This window comes from Phyllopteryx taeniolatus, chromosome 5, assembly GCF_024500385.1.
Source record: "Phyllopteryx taeniolatus isolate TA_2022b chromosome 5, UOR_Ptae_1.2, whole genome shotgun sequence".
In the NCBI taxonomy this organism is placed as follows: domain Eukaryota; kingdom Metazoa; phylum Chordata; class Actinopteri; order Syngnathiformes; family Syngnathidae; genus Phyllopteryx; species Phyllopteryx taeniolatus.
In genome coordinates, this window is record NC_084506.1 from 24,395,093 (window position 1) to 24,416,673 (window position 21,581).

Consider the following 21,581-nt stretch of genomic DNA (forward strand, 5'->3'; position numbering starts at 1 on the left):
GGGCAAACGGACAAAAAAAGTCTCAAGCATGCATGCCTGAAATTGAACAGGAAGTTAGCCATTTGGGGTTGAAGCAGCCTTTTTGGCTGAATTCCAGGGCTCATAAATGTGCTACAATTGGAAAAAGGGACACTAGACAGATGGGCAATACTAAATTGCTGAGCTTTTTGCTCATGCCACCTAATAATGCAGAGCATGTCGTCAAAGTTTGATTATCATTTTAAAATATCGCTATTAAAAAGGAAAGGCTAAAGAAAACAGCCCCCAACACCAGCTACATCAAGCGACACGATATTAGGTAGACATGCCAATCGTAAGAGGACGCACGAAAAAGTCTCAGGCCACGAAAATGACCAGGAAGTCGGCTATTTTGGTTTGAAGCGGCCATTTTGGCAGAATCCGAAACTGCTCATACTCTGGCAAACTCCTACAAAGGAATTTCGGAATCATGTACTCCCGGAGATGGGTGGGGCTAAATTACAAACTTTTTTGCTTGCACTCTCGAAATGTAGTACACAAACATCAAAGATTGGGCTGAGTTTGATCTTTTTTCTCCAAAGTCAGATTTTTTTTATTCAATTCAGCCCTCGAAGACTATTTTATTTATCCAAATGAAATTTGGTAGACAGACAATGCATGCTTTAAAATACACAGCAAGTCAGCCATATTGGTTTGAAGCACTCATATCAGAGTCAATTCCGTCGTTTGAGGAGTCCGTCACACATGAACTTGTCCTTGAGTTACCAAATCTGAATCACACATATCAGACAAATGGATGAAGACAAATCATGAAAATGAAACAAAAATATTTCATCATCCATCATAGAGTGGGGACACAAAATTTAAGAAAATTAATAAATAGTAAAATAGTAATAGTAATAAATTGCTGGGTATGTTTAAAATCCAGAGCAGAAGAGTAATGTTAATGAGCAAAACTATCTGAGTTTTCAAAAAAGTAAATCAGACGCTAAGTTTAGATAATAGTATACTGTAATTTTTATGATATTCAGCCTAGCTAATGGCTGTTTCCTCAATAAATTCTTTGTACAAAAACAGCATCGTTCACAAGAAATAAATGTCTTAATAAATAGCAAAAAAAAGCACACACACACACTTGACAAATACACAATTGTGCATCTGTGCAATAAAGACCGTCTCTCATCATCTCATGAAATGCCGTTTGTTGCCTTCATTAGTACCGAGATGGAAAATATCAATCAAACCAAGGAATGTGTTTTTTTAAGGATAAATATGATGTTTGTACAGTGGGTGTAAACACGTGCAACTATGCCAACTGTTAACCGCAGTCCAGAAGTGGACGTATTGACCAACACCCTGCCTTGTGTGCCGCTTGTTTTTCCTGGCAGGGCAACACACCCCGGCAAGCGCAAACACAACAGTCCACATACATTTATCTACTTCATGCGTACACAGTGAGCTATTGAAGGCAGCATGGAAGCGGCCATTGAAGACCGACGTCAACAGTGGACTGTGTGGCCGCCGTGTCTCACCTCAGCCAAGCAGCACACTTGGTCATTATGTTAGCACCGGAACCACACTGAAGCAGCACTCAGTAAGACTTCGAGGAGGAACCTTGATATGCAGCGGTGCCTTGAGATACGAGTTTAATTTGTTCTGTGACCACGCTCGGAACTCAAAACTAGAGGTTCAAAGATTAATCGACGAATAATCGATTATCAAATTCATCTATGATGAGTTTTGCTTAGAGACCTTGTTCAACTTTAAATTGTCCAAATCCTTGGAATTTCAGCCTCTCAACAGTGCATATTAATAATTATATGTATTTTAATAATAAAGCAGACTGATTATTGTTGTGTTTCACCAAATTGAGACCTTTGCAAACATATTTTACTTTGGAAAACAATTCTAATTTTTTCTGCCCATTTTCTGACGCGTTACAGATCAAACCAGTAACCTAATCATGATCAATTTATGTTTGTGTATTGCCTGTACTGTCAATTTAAAATAATGTCATTTTTTAAAATAAAGGGATAGAAATTGAAAGTTTTTTTCCAATCTGATGAATCGAAACAAAAATCAACAGATTCATCGATTATTAAAATAATAGTTAGTTGCAGCCTTCCTCAAAACATATCTCAAATCATCTGTCCCCACTGAAATGAATGGAAATGCAATTAATTAAAAAGTTGCAGCCTCACCCAAAAGAAAATGTTTGTAATGTGTTTTATATGAGAAAAATATCACTCTCATAATAATGTACTTTCTAAAAACATACAGGTGGTCAACTGATGGTGTCGTGGTACATTCGCCTGACTTCGATGCAGGCAGCGTGGGCTCAGTTATCAGTCAGTGACGTTGTGAATGTGAGTGTGAATGGTTGTCTCTCTCTTTATGTGCCCTGCGACTGACTGGCGACCAGTTCAGGGCGTACTCTGCCTTTCACCCGAAGTCAGTAGGACTAGTCTCCAGCATCCTGCAACTCTAAAACAGGATGAGCGGTATTGAAAATGCATGGACAGGTCATCACTAAATCGTACACTAATGACATGACTGAATAGAATGTAAAGAAATTAAACCATTTTCGCCATATTCTTTGGTTCAGTTCCATGGACATTGTGCTGCTTGTTGTGTGTGCCATGGCCACTCGGGCGCGGCATAATACAGACACGGACGGCTACACAGGAAGGAGACAGTCACAATTGCTCAGTAAAGAGTACAGTATATGCCTCTGAGTATTGTTATATTATCTGTCTACGTGTTGCTCTCCGTTTGTGTTCAAATGACCGTCGCTTAAAAGGTTACAACACAGCACACACCGATGCTATTCGTTAGCACGTCTACGTCATTTTCCGTTATGTGTTAGTATTAAGCTAGCGCGAGCACGGTGGACGACTGGTTAGCACATCTGCCTCACAGTTCTGGGGACAGGGGTTCAAATCCCGGCCCCGCCTGTGTGGTGTTTGCATATTCTCCCCATGCCTGGGTGGGTTTTCGCCGGGCACTCCGGTCCCAGAAACATGCGTGGTAGGTTGACTGAAGACTCTAAATTGCCCATAGGTGTGAATGTGAGTGCGAATGGTTGTTTGTTTCTATGTGCCCTGCGATTGGCTCAAATTTGGTAGCAATGTGACAAATTCCCAAGGATAAATTTACGTTTGAAGAATCCCTAGAAATGGCCCAAAATGACCCTAAAATGGCTGCTTCAAACCAAAATGGCAGATTTTGTGTGTTTTCGGGCATGCCATTTTTAGGCTTTTTTGTGGGTTTACTCATGGTAGACAATGGCTTCCCCATTTCATGTTGCTAAATCAAACTGGTTTTGTGGGCGGAATTTTCCCCAAATTCTGACCTGCACTACTCAACCAACAGTGAGTCACCAAACTGTGCCATCATCCACCCACACGCAATAACAAAAACTCTTTCTTAATGTAACAGTCAATCTGTTTAGTATACAGGGTTCAAATTTGTTAGCAATCCGACAAAATCTCTACGATTTGTTTGCGTTTGAAGGATCACTGGAAATGGCCAAAAATGACTGTAAAATATGTGCTTCCAAACCAAAATGGCAGACTTCCTGTGTCTTTTCGGGCATGGCTTCTTGAGACTTTTTTTGTGGTTTTACTCATGATAGACATGCCTACTAAATTTTGTGTGACAAAGTGAAACTGGCTTCAAGGGCTGAATTTTGCACCCAAAAAACCGATGGCCACAACCTTTACTAAACGTAGATTTTCACCATAGAAAGCATTTCCTTTTAGTTCAAATCTGGATAAAAATGAGTCACAATTGAATCTTTTCCCACTGCCCCAGATTGCAAATGGTAGTCCCATCCGCCCTATCATTTCACGTCATCATCTATGAACCGGGAAGTAGCCTGCTTAGAATACGAATACAGTCTTCTGGTCATCATGAAACCACTCAAACCCACCACACAATAAAAAAAAGAAAAAAAATTGTACTCTTTTGTCGTCATGGAATGATTCGTCCCTCACTCATTTTCCATGACCAAGAAAGTAGCACTTGACACTTCCATTGATGCTGTATCGACTCAGGTGGTCACACCGACTTCCTGTATCAGTACCTCATTCCAGATCCTCACCAAAATGTCTTATCACTACCTCATTTCGTGGCCTCGCGGCTTCTCCACGATACCTCCCGTCTCTACATCAGCTAGAGAGTAGCTTATACGGCAGCGGGTCGACCTGCAGGTGTTAAGTGGCTCCAATCCTCATTATCTCGCCGCTACCCTCTGACCTCTTCCAGGGACATAATCCCAATGTGCAAATATAATAGCGTTACACAAGTAGCGCTGTGTCGTGACCGCGCCACGCAGGTAAATGTGAACGAGTGCTGTTATTTTAAGTGGTGCTGTGAAGTCAGGGTCTACAAAGCCTTCTCTGCTGTTCTAAAAACTATCAGAAGCACTGACAATTTAAATTTCATATTTAAAATTGATATGAAATTGTATTAATTTATTTCCAGCATTCTATTATTTTCATTTCCTAGCTACTCATAGTGTGCATGTTGCTGTTGCTTTTTTTGTCCAATCAGATTTCAGCTTCTGTGTGTTGCTATGTCAACGTAATCTGCTCAGGGCCTTCAGAATCAGGAGTGCTGACCCGTGACACATACACAATATTAGCATTGGCTGTTTATTTTTAACCAATCAGACTTCAGTTTTGCGCAGGCTTAGAATGAATTTGGCATTTTTCCGTCTTGTGATTGATTAATCAGAGAGCAGGTAACTTTGAATAGTTTTTTTTCCCCTTAATAAATGAAATCACCAGCATTTTAAATTCACTTGGGTTATATTGGTCTGATATTTACATTTGTTAAAAATATAAGAATTTGAGAAGGAGGCCAATATTTTTTTTGACAGCACTGTAGTCTTGCCATTTGCACAATGGGTGATGGAGGAGGACAAATGTCAGACACGTTCAAAAATTATTTTTTTAAGGCGGATTTATAAAGGAAAACTGTACCTTTTGAGAATAAATCGGCCAACACCGTACTTGGCTGGCTTGTTTCAACATGGAAAAGGATTTATTCAGCACTTCCAGAGCAGCGGGTATGAGTGTGACAACTAGATATGACAAATACAATAAAAAATATATTATAGCGACATGATAAACAAATATTTAAAAAAGATACCCTTATATCCTGAGAAAGAACACGTGCAAATGAATAAAGGCCCACATTTCAATATATATTGCACATTGCAGTTTCTGTCCCTTTTATCCTCAGTGTAGTAAAATGTACTTTTTTTTTTTTTCCATTTTGTTTGGTCCCGTCCCAGTTTGAGTGAACGATGAGCTAAAAGGACAAGGCGGCACCGTGGGACATCATGACTAAAACACACAGATTGCACAAAGAAAGATGCCACTTTTTTTTTATTGAAATGCTCCATGGTCCCTCCATGCAGAATAAGTGCAGGAATGACTATGTGACAAAGGTCTAAAAATAACACTTTACAATGATTGTGTCTAACAAGCATGTAAAAGTTTGATGCAACAAAAGAATTAAGAGTCAAACAGGTGGCTTTTAGCGCGCCCGCGAGGTGCCAAAGCCTGCTAATCCCAGATTAGGAGTGACAAGTCATTTCACTGGATGCTCCCATGATAATCCAAGCTCCTCCAACAATGAGCTTGGTTCCCCCCGTCTGACCTGATCTGAAGAAGCGCTTTTAGGATTTCCCCATGACCGCACTCACTCAGAGGCTAGAAAGGTCTCACTTCGTACTTCAATTATAGACCGTTTTAAATGTGTAATTTGTGCAGCTGGTACACACTTGACGTCAAAGTCATTTCAGGGCCATTCAAACCGCAATTTGAAATACAGTCAGAAAAATTGGGAGAAAATTAGCCTCATACTGGACGGAATTTAGGAGTTGGAAACATTTTTAGACATAAATGCAGTTAGCATCAAAGGATTCAATGACACTTGTATGATATGGCTTTCTCGTGATTAAGGTTTTACAATTTTACGATGAAAATTAGCGATGGGAATCGTCAAACGGTTATTTTTGAGAACCGGTGCCTCGTAGTTGGATTGCTAGGAATTGTGTGTTTGCTTTACTGATGATTCTGCTGGACAAGTTTATTTTGGTTCTGAACTTTTCCATCAAAATTTCAATTTTTTCTTTGTTTTTTTTGCATTACATACTGTAGGTCAGAATGAGTCTGTTTGAAATCTGTGCTGTTTGTGATTTTTTGATTGAATGCAAAAGACAATAAACGAATAAGGCTTGAAAAATATCTATTTGAATAAAAACGAGAACAAGAATAATCCCCTCCAGCTCAGGATGCCGCATATTACCGCACATCACAGCTGGCAGTGAATGCATCGCGGGCTGAATTCCACCGGAGCACAAGTGAGAGCGAATAAAACACACATACACACACACACGCGAGGTGTGCACGTCCGCTCTATTCTTACTGTACAAAGTGTCCATTGTGCATTAGCGGCTAATAGACATTGTTCTCGGCGCACGGGGCCTCGCTTCAAACTGCTCCGCATGGTAATCCGCCCAATCAGGGCGCCCGTTATTCACACGGATCTAATCCCCCAAAAAATATTTACAACTAAGTACGTTATTCAACATGACTGACGTGCAAATGCTGGCAATGTCTGCCCTGGAGTTTTTAATATATTGTATATATGCCACCCACTATACACCCGATTTTATTATTGGCCCTCTTTCACACAGAAATTCTGCCAAGTTGCCACATAAAAGCTGTAACAGAAAGTCATTTATTTGCCTTTTGCCTTTGCCAAAGAGGCCATCAAAGTAGAATAGTGATCATTCATAGGTAGGGTTGAGCATCGTATCAATTTGAGCGATTCCGGTCCCGATTCTAGTTCCTCATTTCAATTTCGATTCCGATTCTCGATTCCGATTCTTTTAGGGGGCTTGGTCAAAAAAAGGTTAGCATAGTTCAAATAAAGGGTGTCCAAATTATGAACAAGTTGCTAGTTTGACCTTTGGTGAAGTTTTTTTTTTCTGTCATTGGCTCCTACGTTGATTTGAAGAATAAAATAAATGCTAAAAACCATCAGTGCAAAAGTGCAACCAATCGTTTACCTTATTAGCTGCCTCAATGTTGGCATAGACGTATTTTATTGTTTCACTCGCCCAATTGACTGAGAGTTGACTTCACTGAAGCTCCGCGCGGTGTAGGCTGAGGTAATTGTTTATTAATTTTACCAAAGTTAAGACACGCTTTTGTTCACTGCCGCCGTTGGGCATGTCTTCGTTCGCGTTCTTCTTTGTTGGTTTTCGCCACACTCTTCTTCGGGGTCTTCTAGGCATCGGAAATGGGAACCAAATTTGTTTACATTTGAACAATTCCTGGAGAACGTTCCAATCCGTTCTCAATTCTCGATGCCCAACCGTATTCATAGATTGATAAATTGCAGTTTTATTTTTATGAGCAGCAACTTCTTTCACACAGAAAGCCTACAAAACTGCCATATCAGAGCTGTAAGAGAAGATCCAGTATTTATACACCATTGCCTTCGACACTAAACCCAGCCACTCGGACAGCAATAGTTGCTTTCAATCTACTGAGATGCTGTGAATAATGCTGTTTTATTTTTTTATTTTTGTTGACAGGCAGTAGCCTGAGTAGCTCTCACACAGAGCGCTTTTAAAATTTCTGCATCACAGTCATAAGAGAAGCTCCACCTTGCAAAGTTACCGCATCAGACCTGAAACAGGATGTCAGGCATTTATCTACAGTACTTTTGCCTTTAACACAGAAACCAGTGAAGCCAGATAGTTGCCATAGACAAATAGCTGTGGGACGCGGACAATTGTTTTCAACACACTGAAAAAAGGCCAAGCCTCTTTCTGTAAAGCTGTAAAGTTGCCGCATCAGAGCCATGACAGGAGATTTGGCCGTTTTCTCCCTTTGCCTTTAATGCAGAACACAGTCTGTTAGCTCATGATCTGAACACACTGGAGCCACAGTGGCTATGTGAAAGAGTGTTTGTCAAGTAACTTCTGACAGGCGAAGGTGAATAAATGGCAAATAGAACTCTACCGTTACACCTTAGATGCACCAGAATATTCGGAACAGCTCTCGGATTCTGCGACCACACTAATGAACACAAAAATAAGCAGCGTTACCTCTGCCAGCTTTGCCGAGGCACAATTTTTGGAGCAGCTATTGGATTGGCTCTCGTTACGGATCTCGCATGTGTACCTAATAAAGTGACCGAGCCATAACAGCTACGATTACACTCGCGCAGACGAGCGCACTGTAATTAAAGACTTCAATCCCCAAGCTCCCCAAATTGACTTTTATTTCGGGGCGGGACTAATTGATGGTGACACAGAACAAATGGAGGCTTATGAGATTGACACACTCACGCACAACCTCTCTCACTCACACTCTTACAATCATTTACACAGCGCTCTCACACACACACACATTCTGCTGCACTAACAGGTATGGACCATTGTGCACCTGTGGTCTGAAAAATGTGTTTTTCAGGGTGTAGAATGAATTCTCACATACTGTCGTGAAGGCACCAAAAGTTAGGCCTAGTTTGAAATCAGAATCAGCTTTTTTGGCCAGGTACACTATGTTAAAAACACACAAGGAATTTGTCTCCGGTAGTTGGATCCACTCTCGTACAACAACAAACGCCAAAGGCAAATGAAAAATACAAAAAACAAAGACAATACTAAAGAGCGCGAGGCGACCACGCGTGTAGGCACCATCTTGGTATAATAGATTTGTGAAAGCAGTCAGCTCACTTCAACACTTGGCGTGGCCGTCAACGCCGCTTCGTTTGCGCATCTGCATTCAGCGCTTGGCATCTAGTTTTATGTGTTATGTGTTAGCGCTACTTCACCTCGTTAGTAAATGAGGGAAAAAAAGGATTCGAACAGGACACATGCTCACAGCTGAACCGAACCGCTGAGCCAGTTTTCAAAAATCGGTCCACCCCTAATAGTGTAGATATACACATAGATTAAAAAATACAAAAAGGCTATACGGCAGGGGGCGGGGACAAGAGGGCAACATGAACTCATTTGTGGGGAGGGGGAGGGGCGATTCCTGAGAATGCCCCCCCCAGCCAGGAAGCTCATTTACTGTCAGAATTTGTCGGCTAATTGTTTGACACCTGATGCTAAACAGGGCCGTCACAGTCCACAGTGGAGCTAAATGGGATCAGGAGGAGCAGGAGGAGGACAAGGAGGAAGAGGCTTTGTTAAAAGCTGCCGTAAATCCCATCAAGTAAGAAGAGCAAACCGGAAGATCAGTGGCTTTGGTTTTGCTTTAATGTCAAGTGTTTACTTCCAGGACAGGATATTAAACACAATGAATATTTCACATCACTGTACTGGTGAGAAAAATTATCACGCAGTTATCAGCGTTATCATCATACGGACAAAAGAACTATTTCAGTAAATGTATATACAAATGAAATAAAATGTATACATATGCAGTAAGAAAAATGTAACAAGTATTCGACGAAACTACAATTAAAGAAATATCACCGCTGTCTATGCAACATGCCTTCCGGCATGTTGCATGGCAGCGTACCGTGGATGTGAGCGATATCTTCTTTTACGGTTTGCGTCTTCTTCTGGCTCTTAAAGCCGCGTTTACATGGTAAGCCCTCCTGCCGCAACAGCTGAGACTGACACCGACCCTCTCTCACCTTCGCAGCCGCTCCAAGGGGAAGACGCAATTATCGCCAATGTCAGCGAGTCTAGCGGCCCACGCGCTGCCCAGCAGTTGTCACGCAAGGGCCACGACATTAGGTACACCTGCTAATTAGCTCCAATTGACACTGAACTCAGAGGGGTGTTCATTTCACACGATGTTTGCGGTGACCTTATTTAGCTACAAGAGAAAATATTAGGAACATAAATCATAAGATGGCAATGCATGAACAATAACATGGGCGTGAAAACTTGTATTTGTATCAATACAATGATTAATTTTCAGGCAGCACGGTGAAATATGGGCTAGCATGTATGCCTCACAGTTCAGAGGTTTGGGGTTTGAATCTCTGGCCTTCCTGTGTGGAGTTTGTATGTTCTCCCAAAATGTATGCATGTCTCAAAAGTGTCGCAGTAGGTGTGAACAGAAGTCAGGTATTTTTATTTGTTTTAAATTGAACCTTTATTTATCCAGCTAAGATAAGGTATTTTCAATGTCGACCTGGCTACAGACAGGGTGTTTTCTAAAGCTGGAGAGAGAAAAAAAAAAAACATAATCGCCTGAATTCCAAGACATTGGAAGACATTCTTTTTGAATAAAACTATAACTAAATATATATATAAAATAAAAATCCCTGCCTCAGAGACTGTCTGCAGCCAGGTTGGCATTGTAAATAAGAATCAGTTCTCAATTGCCTTACCTTGATAAATAAAGGGTTAGGATTTGATTTTAAAAATATCAAAGAGACGTTAAACCTAGATTAAGATATAAAATAATACATTAACTTGACAGGCTGAGTTGCCTGCAGTGATTTTTTTTTTTAGATCCAGCAAGTGTCAGTAATTAGAAACACAATAACACAGTAGCTCTCCTACATACGTCATCAGTCTCATTTGGATAAGATACCTTCAACTATGAGGTGCGGTGGAAACGCAAACCACACAGGACACAGGAACCTTTTGCTACCAGGAACTCAAAGTTCCTCGGCTTGTTGGTGGAAATTGACACACGGTTCGTCTGTCGATTTGAAAAGCAAACATGTCCCGGGATGAGGAGGCGTGATCCAATTCAACATTGTGTTCCAACCAAGCAAATGGAGAGTGCTACACTGTCGCGCGTGAAGATGAAAGTTTGGACCCAGGCCGTGAAAACCTAAGCGATAACTCACGGCTGCCAAGTGTGCAAATATGACGAGTGATTCACGCACACTCTGTCTGCCTGCGTAAAGTCACACCAATGTCACACACGGTCGCTCGACTCCTATGGTCTGAAATAAATCCTGCGCTTTTCAGCGAAATTCCTCATTGGGGACGACGCACCAGATGGGATCAAAAACAGTATGGATCCATCCCGTCGTCACGGAGGCCGCGCGTGACCTCAGCCGAGGAGGTTCCGCCTGGAGCAGACAAAAGCGCTCATCTCCAGGAAGCTGCCGCTTGTGGTTTCGTTCGAGGGAGAGGAGACGCGAGGGGAAAAAGTGACTCAGCCCGACAGCTTCCTTTTCTTCTCACCGCAAAAACAGAGAAGTGGGGGGCTGGAGATGATATGTGAAGCAGACCCCGCTTCCAAGGCGGAAGGAGAAAGCGAGAGCTCGGGCGGTTTGGGAGGAAGCCACGGGGCTCGTGCACTCGCCTCGACGGGTATGACGGAGCCAAGCGAGACAGGCCTCAGACAGGAAAGTGAGAAGATTTACAGGAAAACTACACCTCTAATGTCACACACGAGCTCACGTGGGTCAGCAAGCACCAAATGGCATGTGTTTTGCTTTTTCTTTGGCTTTTTGGGATCGATCTTAACAAAGGCATTGACACAAAGAACTGTAACAGTGGTCATATCATGGACATCAGAGCATATCACTACAAATAATATGAGAAAAAAAGAATACAAAAATATTAAGTGAGACAAACAAATTGAACAAATACAAAAATATTAGGGGAAACCGATTCAAATATTGGGGGGGGAAAGGGGGAAATATTGGAAGACAAATATACAAATATTCGGAAAACATGGGGAAAACAAAAATATCAGATAAAAATACATTTAAAAAAATAGAAGATAAAACTACAAAAATGTTGGAAATGTTTGATGAAGAAATAGTTAATAAAAGTACAACCCCAATTCTAATGAAGTTGGGACATTGTGTTAAACACAAATAAAAACCGAATACAATGATTTACAAATCATGTTCAACCTATATTTAATTGAATACACTACAAAGACAAGCTATTTAATGTTCAAACTGATAAACTTGATTGTTTTTAGCAAAAAATCATTAACTTAAAATTTTATGGCTGCAACACGTTCCCAAAAAGCTTTTTTTTTTTTGTTTGTTTTTTTTAAAGAGTTTTTTGCAATAATCGCATATAGTTAATCATATTAGAGAAACACTAAATAATAGGGGGAAAATTATTACAAAAAATTTCCAATATTTTCTGTGGGGCTTATTGAAATGTGAACAAATTGGACCAGCGTGCTGTTATCGACTGTGTTTAATTTCCGAGGCTCGGCCACACCGTTGAGCTTGCGAGCATTACACAAAAGCAAAGTTTGGCTCCCTTTTTTCCCACCGCCGGAAAATTCCCTGTCTTTACCGCCATACAAATCGGATCAGTTAGCCAGAGGTTCAAAGTCAAACGTTGATCTAATGTCCAGCCGCGCCTCAAGTGACTCTAAACGATGTTCCGTGCTGCTCATTAGCACACCTGATTGCATCCTAATGTAGAGAGTGATAGTGAAGGGAGAACATTACAGCCAGAACAAAACGGGTAACCTCAGCATGCTCATTAGCTCCTTAGCTCATTCGCACGGGACAAAAGTCAGCCTCCCGTCCACTTTAAACTTGAGGCAAATAAGCGCAATTACAAGAACTGATGTCTTTTCTTTTGATGCATTTAAGCTAAATGTGCATGTGAGGAACATCTTCAACATTTGAACATCAGATGACAATGGTACCCCCTAACGTCATAACCATGTCCCTAGCATCCTAAATGTTGACCGTGGTGGCCACATATGCTAACGTCATGTTGGGCAGATTTACACAGGGGGGTCTTTTTTGTCAAAGGCAAACCCAGTCATAGGGCCCTCCATATTCATGCACTGCGAACGTTTTATTTTACCTCAGCATAATAGGCTCTATTTTTGTGACGAGCACAAATCCAGCGCTGCGCTTGGCGTAACTGTGCGAGGAGGCGGGCTACACCCAGTTTTGGTCATTTCGTGGACCAGCGTATCACCAGCACATTGAAAATGGGACATCTGCGCTGGTGCGACTTCTATCCTGACCAATCGAAGCGGCTTATTTCATCCCCTTTAAAAGCAGCGCAAATAATCTCGCATGGACACGTCTCTGTATGCAGAAGACGACCCAGCCATCCGTGCGTGGATGGGGCATGGAACGTAGCGAGTACCCTTATTAAATACACAATGAGTTGGTGGAAAAACCAATGGCAACTTAATTATTTCTTTGAACCTCATTGGTTTGATCTATATCCCCTCCAACAATTCCTTCATGGTAAGACTGTCAACTTGACAATAACTCTTGAATGTTTAAAGAGAATTGACTAAGTCGATAGAGAGGTGACAAAATATATATATATAGTTGCTGTCCAATTAAAAGCCTGTATGTATTTTGTTTTTGTGTATCATTGTTTTCTTGTTTTGCAATGTAAAGAAAATACCAACGTTGGCGATGAAAAACTAAATACAAACAAACTACATAAACATTGTATGTAGCAAAAACAAATATACATATTTTTTGTATAGATTGTATCTCCAAATTTGGGGATTTTTAAAAGTCCAAAACATTGAAAGAAATATTTTTAAAAAGTAAATATTTCTAATTATATATTTCATTTATATTTATATTTTATTCATGATTTTTAATGCAATGGAATTAAAAAAATAAAAAATATATCAACAGAAATAAAGTAAATATAATGAAATCTGTATTTCTTTCCAAATCTATATATATAGTGAATATGAGAAACTATCAAGAAATATGAGATATGAACATATTCTTCATTAGAAAATTGGGGGATTTAAAAAACATTTTAAATTAAACAAAATATTTACAAAATGTAAAAAAATATATAAATATACTATAAATATATATATTTTTTTTAATTTTATAATATCATATATATGAATGAAATTTACAATAAATAATTATTCACGACAACATTTTCACTGTTTCTGTTAGCGAGTAGGCATAGCAATGCAAACCAACAGACATTTTTTCCTGATCAAATAAAATTTGCTAGGGCACAATCGTGTGTGCCCTCATAGCCCAATTAAAGACAATAAGAGAGAACTCGCCAATCACACTCATGACCCCGCTGTTTTGCATAGCAGAAAAAGGACATGGCGAGGCGGCAGTAACAGAAACCATGTGAAGCTTCGCCGCTGTCACAACAGCATCGGTGATCGCTGTAATTTCGTTAGGAAACTCCCGATTGTCAACTCACCGATGCCACATAATTGCATTGCTTGTTGGAATGACGCCGTAATGCCATTTGGGGTTCAAGCATTTTGAGCAGTGAAGGAAATAAAAGCAAGCCTGCACCAAAGTGAGCGCTCCTGTTTGCAAGTTGCAATCAAGACTCAGAGCGCCACTTCAAAGACAAGTAGAGTATCCGGCCAGCACTTAATTACACGTTGCACACCAAATGTCATTGAACAAACATCATCCAGCTTCATGAATCATTATTCAAACGATCCCCGCTTGTTTAACCGCATGCTCATTATCATTTAAAATGCTCCTCCTGTTACATGTGGAGTGGATCAACAGGTCCCTTTTCTATGATGCATTTAAACGTTGTTTTTTTAGGGAAATTTGAAGTGGGAAAAAAAGAGCAAGCTACTCTTTTTGCAAATACTGTGGTACATTAAGTTACGTATTTCATTCGTTCCGTGCACAATTTCGTAACTCAATTTACTTGCTCATCAATTTTCCTCATTGAAATGCATTGAAATGACATTCATCCATTCCAGAGCCCCAATAACACTTAATTGTCTATGCTTAAATAGTGTTTATAATAAAGAAAAATAGCACTGTATTGTATAAAAACACAAAGAAAAACATAATGAAAGCGAAAGTAAAAGGTCACAACCGTAAATGTAAACTGTCTCTGAAATTTAACACGTAATAACTGTACGTATATTTTAGTCTTTAGTTTAGGATTTGTGCCTTTAAGTAGCGGGCCCTGGATAGTGATGTTTGGAGCCGGATTCCGGTTGGCTGGTTAGTCTGCGTGTGAGCAGCGGGGCATGAGTTGTGGCCTACAGCAGCTCCTTGTGAATGTTCTCATCCTGTATTTTGCTGGCATCAGGTGGAATCCTTGCATCTCCATAATATATCTCCATACATTGCATATATCTCCATTTGGTTTTCAGAAAACCATTGTTGAGCCATTAACATTGCATTGACGAGGAGAGCAAAAACACTTGGGGACAGACCAATAGTATTGATTTGTGTAAAAGTATTACATTTTGACCACATTTGGACATGTAACACATACCTATGTGTTACATGTTTGTCCCGTTCTAAATGTCTGAAAGTGCATCGCCGACTGTTACCCTCCTTGCCCACACGCGAGGCCAGTAGAGCACCTTCATTGTTCCGTTTTTTTCCACTTCACTCGAGCAAAAAAAAGAAACTCGTAAGTCAAGATACCACTGCATTCAAAAGCAGGACACTTGTTAAGGTAATTTTACGTCATTGTCATGATTGCAACTACAGTATCAGAAACAGCTTGTGATGTACAGAGGAACCTTAAAATACCATATGCTCTGACCATTTAAAGAAATAATAAATGTTGAAAAATTGCTTGCTGTCATACAAGTGTGGGAAAAAAAATACAATAAACAAAAAAACAAAACAATCTGTCCATAAAATGGATGCACACAACGTCATTGAGAGAGCGTTTGTCAGAGCCTGCTGGAAGGTTATTCGTCATTAAGACGCCACCACAATTTAAGACTTTGTGGAACTTATAAGTCATGCAGAACATAAACACGGACGCAGACGACACTGTGGAGTGAGTTCCTGTCAGAGTCGAGCGGAACATGAATTGTCGTCATCAGCGGCCAGCCAGATGAGGCAGAGGGCAGAAACCCATGCACACAACATTGTGGAGCTACTACATGTCAGTCTACAAGAACACGAATTTCCATTGAGACATCGTTTCCACATAACAAGATCTGACCGGATGGAACAACGGGTCTTGAAGCTACCTGGAACATAACCCTGCACGCAACATTGTGACGTGACCATATGTCAGTATAATGGAACACTAATTATCGTTAAAGAGAACATCTTCCCGTAATGGGAGATTTGAGGCAGACTGGGCAGAACTAATAAGTTGTGTAGGTCATTCAAAACATAATCATGGACGCACACAGCATTGTGGAGCCACCAAATGTCACACAACATTGTGGAGCAACCACAGGAACACAAATTGCCGTTAAAGATGCCATCTTCTCAGATATAAATTCAAAGAACTCATGACGGTTCTTTGTAATATGCGGTAGGACTCCACACTCATCTGAGTGACCATTTAATTGCTTGGCTCGGTGCTGCTGTTTCGGTTAGCAACAGCATTCAAATTAGGCCCACCGCTGAAAAAGTTTTTTTACGGGGGGAAAAAGACTCAATTTTGGAAGAAGACAGTCGAGACGAGCCATAAATCAAAGCCTTTGAAAGCAAAGCCCCTCATCAGTAGGACGCAGATTAGCACCCGAAACCCAACACCGCTCCTCGTCTGTCCGCAATCCAAGAGGCGCTCGTTGACCCGCCGCTGACACTGCTCACGGACCGCCGTGGCCAGCCTTAATAAATATTCTTAAATGGGAGGATTAGCCATATGGCGGGATCACTCTTTTCTCCAACCTCTGCCATCTGCACTTTTGGTACGAGCCTCCTCGCCTGGCTAACGGCAGGTTGTGTTACCAGTGGACTCCTGATAGAATCTTTATTACTGGGGCGGGAGGGGGAGAGTCCATTAAAAAGGTGCACTCTCGAGGTCCCCGCGTTGAGAGCTTGCTGGAACTGTGCCTGCTGGCTGGCCCTGTTTTGTCCACACACCCTCAGAGTGAAAGCAACTATTGAGCGCGCTCAGTGCAGAGCGCTAACGGGCAGCTTTGCTAAACAAGCGAATAATCAGAAATACAGACTCACACAATTAAGAGACTGGAACAACTCCGACACACCCTCTTCTCACTTGCGGATGACTTGAAAAGTCCTGAACATCACCTAAAAAAGACAAAAGAAAACATTGTTTTATGGATTCACTCAACGGCAGCTGGGCAAGGCATCTATTAGGTGAGGGAGGCTTTGATTTTACAAACCCAAACTGATATACAGTGAACCCCCGTTTTTCGCGAGGGTATACGTTCCAGACCCATGCACAATAAGTGAAAATACACGAGTACATATAAGGAAAACACTTTTTGTAGTTTTACACCTTCCATGTGCTTTAAACATATTAAACACAGTTTTTAAACACATTATTAACATACTTGAACACACACACACAAATGCGAGGCTAAAATGATAGAAAACACTATATGTAATGTAGCGTCCATGTTTTCGCATGTGCATTTAAGAGGCGGGGCCTGGTGGAGTGACGTCTGACATCGGCAAGTCTGGGTGAGTGTTCGACAGTGAGCTGTGGCTGACAGCAGCTCCTGTGTGAGTGCTCATCGTGTTTGTGTTTTACTACTCTCCCGGCGTTCTTCAAAGGGCCGAAAAGTGCATCGGCGACTGTGGCTCTCCTTTCCCACATGCAAGGGCATTAAAGTAAAAAACAGTTTAAAAAATGTTTGCTTTAAAAAAGACAATGACTCATGATAAAGTGGGCGAACACTGTATTACAATTGAAAGTGAAAGTGAAGTTTGAAAAAAAAAAAATGAAAGGGACTATTATGGAGATAATAATTATGCATTCATGCAATTAAACCCAGTAATTAGGTTTAACAGCATGAATGCACACGACATTGTGGAGTGACCACATACCATTGATACTGGAATAATAACCATCATAAAACAGGAGTCTACTTCATCTAAGATTTAAGGAAGAGTGGGCGTACCATATAAGTCACATATTGTAGCTCATTGGAACATAAACATGGACACACACAACATTGTGAAGCAACCACTTTCACATCATCTTTATTGGCCAAGTATGTTAAAACAAACAAGGAATTTGTCTTTGCTAGTTGGAGCCACTGCGATTGGCTGGCAACCAGTTCAGGGTGTAACCCGCCTCCTGCCCGATGATAGCTGGGATAAGCTCCAGCTCGCCCGCGACCCTAGTGAGGAGAAGCGGTTCAGAAAATGGATGGATGGACGGATGGATGGCTGGATGGATGGATGGATGGATAGATAGATAGATAGATAGATAGATAGATAGATAGATAGATAGATAGATAGATAGATAGATAGATAGATAGATAGATAGATAGATAGATAGATAGATAGATAGATAGATAGATAGATAGACCGACAGACAGACAGAAAGACAGATAGATAGATAGATAGATAGATAGATAGATAGATAGAGGCTAATTGAGAACAATGAAGAAATAAAAAGAGCGATCCGCGCATCTGTGATCTTTTATTCATGTCAAGCAAACGATTCTCTCCTTCAGAGGCGCCTGTCAGTCCATTCGATCGGTCGCTAACAAGTTCTTCTTGTGATGATAGCAATTCATCAAATAAGGACAACAAATGAAAACAAAGATTTACACAATTAAAATGCATTTCTTTCTTCGGCAGGCCGACCCGTCTGAACACGTTCCAAAAAGTCTGCGGAACCGGTTTGGCACGCTCCTTTAATACCTCGCCTCACTTCCGGTGGCCTGCAGGCCAGACCTTAGTGCATCTCATGAGACTTCAGTTCAGCAAGTGGCAAAGGATTAGTTCTTTGGCTTATCATGGCTTTGCTTTGGCAAGAGGAGCAGCCGCCTCAACAGAATCAAATTAATCAGCGATTTTTTTTGTTAATAACTACTAACAGTGATCCACTTCTTTTTATACTTGCATTGACAATCAAGAATGTGTATGTATATAATATAAAGCTATGCGGTCAACTTGATTTTACACTTTTATGGCAGTTAAGTGTGGTAAATTTTACATAAAACATTACCTGTGCTGTTTTTGATTATTGAAAAAAAAAAAGATTTTGACATACTTTTACTTAATTATTTACTTACTGTAGATATACTCCTGGGATGGAAGTTGCGCTTTTGAAATAAATTTTTTAATACAATTATTTATGATATACAGTGTATGTATACTTTAATCCCATGTAGGAAATACTGTATATATTGTATATATGTAGTAAAACTGACAAAGTCTACAATAATTATTTCCCTTATTTCCCTAATTGTTAAAATAGAAAGTCCACAGTGAACCGTTTTTTTTTGTTTTTTTTTTGTTTTTGAACGAATTATTACTTATTTTTTATCGTATAATGGGGTATTTTAACATTGAGGGATAAGAAGGAAATTATTACATATGTTTTTCATTAATATAAAAGTACATATTTTCTACTATAAACTTTCTATTAAACAATTTCTGGAAATGAGGTAAAAATTTGTAATACATATAATGTGTTTTATTTTGTTTGTGTGGTTTTTATTTGAGTATATATTCTATAAAGAGGACTTTTAGGATAGTATTTTTTACAATAAAAATACCATGTTTATGTTGAGGCAAATGATCACAATTGTTTTCTTCTTATTGTATATTTTTTACCAGTATTTTGTGTTACTATTTTTACATTGAGGGAAATGTTTTTTTAAAAATATGTATATGTACACTATATGCATTTTTATACAATTTACTTATTCAGGGTTCGCACATCTGCCTCACAGTTCTGAGGACCCGGGTTCAAAGCAGGTCTCGGATGTGTTTAGTTTGCATGTTCTCCCAGTGCCTGCGTGGATTTTCTCCGGGTACTCCGGATTCCTCCCACATCCCAAAAACATGCACGGTAGGTTAATTGAATTGCCCATAAGTGTGAATGTGAGTACAAATGGTTGTTTATTTATATGTCTGGCGACCAGTTCATGGTGTACCCTGCCTCTCGTTTGCAGTTAGCTGGGATAGACTCCAGCATACCCGCGACCCTAGTGAGGATAAGCGGTGTAAAAAATGGATGGATGGATGAACTTACTCATTTAATGTTTCTTTCTTTAGACAGAGCAGTCTAATAAAAAAAAAAAGAAAAAAGTAAATGGAAAAACAAATTTAGAGACCACGGGCGCTTACATGATATCATCTCATTTGATGTTTGTACCTAATAAAGTGACTGTTGAGCATTCAAGCATGCCAAGCGTGATGCCAGCATGATGAATGTGTCACACGTAGGATGGGTCGACGTGAGCACTCTCAGTGAACCTTGGGGCGCAAGTCACTGGAGAAAGTTATTAAAAAAAAATAAAATAAAATAAAACTCCTGGCCTGTCTGAATGCGTCCCGTCATGTGCACGTCTGCTCTTCAGAAATATATACATGAATAATACTAACATATTTGTGCTTGGCGCTTTGTGCAAATGTCTGTCCATTCAAACACACTTAAAAAGTGAGTCTGTAAGTGTCGTGGATTTTTGCATTGCAACCAGTCTAAAATAAAATAAAATAAATAAATTATGACTACATACTTATTTTTGTATGTCACTTTTTTTCTGTCCATTCACACGCACACACACACACACACACACACACACATCATGTTAAAGTCCGTTCATGAGCTGGACTCAGAAATTCAGAAGATACAAACCCAAAAACGTCCCTTTAAAATTCTGACTACTACTTATATATTTTTTGTTTGTCGTATCGTATAACTGTGTTTCAAAATAATTCAACACACAGTCATCAATGTCTTAACCGCTGGCAACAAAAGTGAGTGCACCCCTAAGTGAAAAAGTCTAAATTGGGCCTTATTAGCAATTGTCATGTGCCTCGTTTGTGTTACAAGGCCTTGGGTGTGAATGGGGAGCAAGTGGGTTAAATTTGGTGTTATTGCTCACAGAATCTCACAAAATGGTCACTGGAAGTTCAATATAGCACCTCATGGAAAATAACACATACGGACAGGTTGCCACTCAGAATGAAACAAACCAACACAATATCAGAAAATATATATTTTTTTAATATGAGCGGTGTACTCACTTTTGTGAGATACTGTAAGTAAAGTCCACCCACCATTGTTTTTAGGTGAACGGCTCAGTCTTGCAGGTTTAAAGATGATGTTGTCATCGCAGCAGTCCTATCAGATCAAGAGTATATTATTCTGAGAATGACGCTTGCACCTGCGCTGTCAATACACGCGTTGACACGGGCACACAAAGGTTGCCTCGTCCCAGCTGTCAGCGCCACTCGGCCGGACGCGGTCGCACGCCGCGAACAAACAATAACCGCCGTCTATTAGACAGTGCCGTCGCTTGCACTTCAGTGCTGCACGAAGCGCACCGCGGCTCCCGCTAATCACACAGCCAATTAAACCACAATGAGCTGCAGTTGACCCATAAACGACGCCTGTCTCCCAGGATCGCTTGTTGTATCACTGTGGGAAAAATGTGTATTCCTGCGAGGTAAATTTACCAAGCTTCAAACTGATACGATTGCAAAGAAATTAGCATACATTAGATTAGCGGGTTTATTACAAGATAATAAACCAAAGAAAAAGTTAAATGTACGCAGAGTGAATCCATTGATGGAAAGGCAGTTTTTGAGCCTTGAGGACCACCGTACTTTTGGCTCATAATATAGTCAACCCATGTAACTTTTGACGAAAACTTCAGAGAGTGTGGTGGTCACTTTTTGTCTTTTAATCTGTGGTTTGGCATGTGTGTCTCATCCCGCAACTGTCTGTCTGCTGTTTCCGAGTCGTGGTTACATTAATATATGGCTGAACTCAC

At 40.3% G+C, this 21,581-nt stretch overlaps 1 protein-coding gene across 4 annotated transcripts in view; it reads right to left on the reverse strand.

Moving 5' to 3' along the window:
• Nucleotides 1-21,581, reverse strand: part of LOC133478242 (transcription factor SOX-6-like) — a 121,669-nt gene that overhangs the window by 80,824 nt on the left and 19,264 nt on the right. For all 4 annotated transcript variants that reach the window (XM_061774054.1, XM_061774053.1, XM_061774056.1 and 1 more), the window contains exon 2: nt 16,834-16,908. The gene's annotated coding sequence lies outside the window, so the exon portion shown is untranslated. The remainder of the gene's footprint in view (nt 1-16,833; nt 16,909-21,581) is intronic.